General features: G+C 20.9%; 1 protein-coding gene across 1 annotated transcript in view; it reads right to left on the bottom strand.

Moving 5' to 3' along the window:
- Positions 1-5,000, bottom strand: part of LOC111680435 (probable serine/threonine-protein kinase DDB_G0282963) — a 22,719-nt gene that overhangs the window by 16,753 nt on the left and 966 nt on the right. The gene's annotated exons all lie outside the window — the stretch shown is intronic.

Here is a 5,000-nt window from a genome sequence, read left to right as displayed (position 1 = left end):
ATAAAATGTTCAGATTCCCATGTAAAAAGCATAAAAATTAAGTATAAACTTGAACTTAATTTCAAATTTGCTTAAATAAGGTACATTCCCACCCTAAAAACTCACTAACAAAATAGTAAGAAACGTAAATTATAATATGATTATGAAACATTTTTAAGAGGAACAAACAACTGCCATCGTTTTTAAAGACCAAACCACAAACTATATAATAAATTTAAATATGTAGACAAGGAAATTATTGCCACAGTTTCCGTGGTAAACAGGGTTTTTAAAATAAAGAAACAATTAAGACAAAATAAACAGCAAATAAAAAAAAAAAAAACTAAATTTGTAGTTTGTTGATATTTGATGTAATACTGAGAAGAAACAAAAAACTTTACAACTTAAAAGAGACATAAACTACGATTATTTATTAATTAATTGTTTTAAATCATTTTAAAACCTTATTTTGTGTGTGAAACCTAAACAAAACATTAAAATTAAGATTTAAAAAAACAGAAATAAAATAAACTTTAAAACAAACATTAATTAATGCATAATAAATGTTTGTTGTCTACATACAAAGTGAGAAACAAATTAGAAAAAAAAAAACAACAACTTACTGTGTGTTTGCTAACTATATATGACTATTTATTATGACCACTTTTTTATTAACAGCCTTAAAATGTAGTAAACAAGACTTGTTGTGAATGAGAGTGAAGGAGATGGAGAGAATTAAAATGTTTGTGTGACTATTTGTTTGAAAAAAACTTCATATGTAAATAACAAACCAGCAGACAATAAAAATAATATACTAAATGCTAATTTTTAATGATATACAAAACAAAAGACTTTTAACAAAATTTTTGTTTACGAATATCAAGGCAAAGAAATATATGCATAAAATGGCTAATTTGATTATGATTGTTAAGGGAAAAAAGTGATTTCTTTCGAAATAATGAAATGAAAGTAAAAGTAGGAATGCGAAGGCATTGAACACTAAATATTGCAGTTTAGAACAGCTGATTTCAATAATAACAAATGTAAACATCAGAATCTGTTAGTAATCTACTTTAATAGAGATGGCATCACTGTTATCACACAGTATTGGTCAAGCACTTGACAAACGAGGAATAACACATGTTTGTAATCATCAGCTTGGGATTTTGATAGATAAACAAAGTAAATTTATTATTTTCGAAAGGTTTTGATTAGGGTTCTATAAATCGACTTTCGGAAAATGTCGACTATTTACAAAATACTAAAACTTTCTGTGAACAATTCATTCACAATAGTTGATTTTGTATGGAAAAGCTGTTTAAGTTAACAAAAATCCATTAACAAATTTGACAACAGGGGATTCCCCCTTACTTTTATTCGTTCACTAACTTTATTGTCGTGAAGAAAAATTCCCCTGTTGTAAAATTTGTTGATGGAATTTGGTAAACATTAATCAGTTGTTGCATACAAAATCAAATATTGTGAATTAATTGTTCACAACAAGTTCACGATAGCAATTTTTCCTTAGAGATGAATGCAAATTTCAAGGAAACAATAAAATCGATTAATATTTTATATAAACAGAAGTTTTAAGAAATTTTCTATAAATTAGTTAAAAATTATTATTTTATACTAATTTTATAAAATTGTTTGATAAGAAAATCTTTAAAAAAAATAAATTCGATTAAAATCTTAAAAAAATTTTTCCGATAAAAGAAGATTTTAATTTTTTTCATATTTTAAGATAATATTTGTTTAATTTTCCTTAAATTTTTGATAAATTTTCTTTTTACAAAAAATGTTAGATATATTAAAATAAAAAATATTTTCGATAAATTAAGAAAATTTTTCTTTTGAACAGAATTTTCGATAAATTTCTTATTTTAAGAAATTTCCTTTTCTTTTAATAGAAATTTTTCGATTAATAGAAAAGTTTCTTTTAATAGAAAATGTTCGATAAAAATTACTTTTTATAGAAAATTTTCATTGAAATTTTCATTTTATAGAAAATTAAATTTTATTTTAGTAGGAAATTTTTGATGAAATTTTTTTTAATAGAAAATTTTTAATAAACTCCTTTTTTTATTAAAAATTTTTGATTTAAATTTCTTTTTATATAAAATTTCTTTCTATAGAAAATTTCTTTCTATAGAAAATTTTCGATTAAAATTTCTTTTTATAGAAAATGTTCGATTAAAATTTATTTTTATAGGAAATTTCTGATTAAATATTATTTTTATAGAAAATTTTCGATTAAAATTTCTTTTAATAGAAAATTTTTGATTAAAATTTCTTTTTATAGAAAATTTTCGATTAAAATTCCTTTTTATTGACAATTTTTAATTAAAATTTCTTTTTATACAAAATTTTGAATTAACATTTCTTTTTATTGAAAATTTTTGATTAAAATTTCTTTTTATTGAAAATTTTTTATTAAAATTTCTTTTTATAGAAAATTTTCGATTAACATTTCTTTTTATAGACAATTTTTTATTAAATGTTCTTTTTATAGAAAATTTTTCAATAAAATGATCTTTTTTTTTGGAAAATTTTCGATTAAAATTTCCTTTTATGGAAAATTTTCGATCAAAAATTTTTTTTTGTTATAGGAAATTTCCGATTAAATATTCTTTTTATAGAAAATTTTCAATGAAATGTTCTTTTTATAGAAATTTTTCAGTGAAATGTTCTTTTTATGGAATTTTTTAATAAAATTTTCTTTTATAGGAAATTTTCAATAAAATTTACCTTTTTATAAAAAAAATTTCGATTTAAATTTTCATTTTATAGAAAATGTTCATTGACATTTTTTTTTAGAAAGTTCCCAATGAAATTTTATTTTTATAGAAAATTTTGATTTTATTTTTATTTTTTTATAGAAATTTTTAAATTTATATAGAAAATTTCGAATAATATGTTCTTTTTATAAAAATTCTCGATAAAATGTGTTTTTCATCAAAAATTGTCGATAAAATTTTTTTGAACATTTTTCGATTAAATGCTTTTTTATAAAAATATTTTAATAACATTAAGTTTATAATAACTTTTTTTAAGAATTTGATTTATAAAGAGAATTTTTACAAAATTTTGATTTTGAAATTTTTATAAAATTTTCCAAATTTTTATATTAAAAAAGTTTTTGATAAAAGAAATTTTTGGGAAAAAATTTTTATTAAATTTTTATTTTCTATAAATTAAAATTTTTTATTTAGAATACAATATTCATTTAAGAAGCGAAATATAAAATTCTTAAAAATTTGTGATAATTTCGAAATTTAAGAAATCAAATTTTTTTAAATTTTCGGAAAATACTTTTTCCCTTAAACAATATTTTTATGTTCAAAGGGATTTACCAACTTGCATATTAAATGCCTATTTCTTTAATTTGTATGTGTTTTTTGTTTTAAAATATTTTTAATTTTTTTCTTGTATCATAATGATTGACCTGTTGTTGTTTCGTTGGTGTGTTGGTGATGGATATGAATATGATGATGATGGTAATGTTGCGGTGGCGATGTGGTAATAAAACATAACCGAACGACCAACGGATCGACCAACCATTTCAAAGTTAATAGTGAAAGTTAAATATACAAAAAAAATTTAGCAAATGAAGAAGCGTCAATGCATAAATATTTTTTTTGATTTTTAATTTTTCAAAAAAAAAAAAAACAAAAGTACATTAAAAAATATTACAAAAAAACAAGTTTTTTTTCTACACAAAACATTAATAAAAAAATCAATGTATAAAACTGTATAAAAAATTAATGGTATTTTTGTTTTTGGCAGCCCTGAAATAATGATTATTTGAGTTAAATCGAAAAAAACTACAATAAAACAAGTTGCGCATGCGCTAAAACAAAATAATGAATAAAATACATGAAATAATGTAATATTACGTGTAACTATAAAAAAACGTAGAAAAACATTAATTTAGGAAAATCTTAAAATTTTGTGATTATTTATACATTAAACGAAATAAAACAAAAAAAAAACTACAAATTTTCTAACAGAAAAATTGGGAGAAAAAATTTTTTTAAATGTAAATAATTTCTTTCTTTTTCCCTCATTACAAAGTAACTAATTCATAAAACGTCCACTTTCACTTAACGAAAAGAAGAAAAAAAAAACTGAAAATAATGTAAAAAAAAATAATAAAACGTTTTTCTTTGAATGGAAATTATGTTCACATCAGCAAAAAAAAAACTAAAAAAAAAGATAAGAAATAAGAAAACTTTTCGTAAACATGTTGAAATTAAAAATGGAAAAAAGAAAATTGTGGTAAATAAATAGGTTTTTCTTTCTAATTTGTTTTTTTCTCTCTCTGTCGGCTGATCATGTTTTTTTTTGTCGGTGGTTTATATATATATATATATATTTTTTTACTTTTTCGGTCTGTATAACATGTCCCCGTCATCAGTAGTGTCTACTCTACTGAATTGAATGATGTTGAAGTTGAAGATGATATTGTCGGTTGTTGTATTGTTTATTGTTTTATATGTTGGTTTGTCAGTTAATTTTTACTAACGAAAAAATAAAACATAATTGTGTAAAAATTTTGTAAAAAGAAAAAAACAGTATGAAAAGAAAAATTGTGAAAACTTGTTTTGTGGTTTTTGCGTAGACAAGTTTTCATTTCAAAATAATATTATTATATTACATTGTTTGGATTTTGTCACTAAAGTAAAAACAACAAAAACAATAATTTTACATGAATAGAAGTTGGTTTTTTTTGCGGTTAAACGATGACTAATCGTTAGACGTACATACGTGGGTTGTTTATTTATATTTAAGAAAGTAATAATTTCTAAAAATATAATCATTGCAAAGGGTATTTTTTTAAAGAAATACACATACGATCATTTTTCTAATTACAAAGAATTTGATACAAATTAAAATGTCTAATTAAATTACTGTTTATCTATCTATCTATCTATCTATCTATCTATCTATCTATCTATCTATCTATCTATCTATCTATCTATCTATCTATCTATATATCTATCTATCTATCTATCTATCTA

Source organism: Lucilia cuprina, chromosome 4, assembly GCF_022045245.1.
Source record: "Lucilia cuprina isolate Lc7/37 chromosome 4, ASM2204524v1, whole genome shotgun sequence".
Lineage (NCBI taxonomy): Eukaryota > Metazoa > Arthropoda > Insecta > Diptera > Calliphoridae > Lucilia > Lucilia cuprina.
This window is presented reverse-complemented; position numbering and strand designations above follow the sequence as displayed.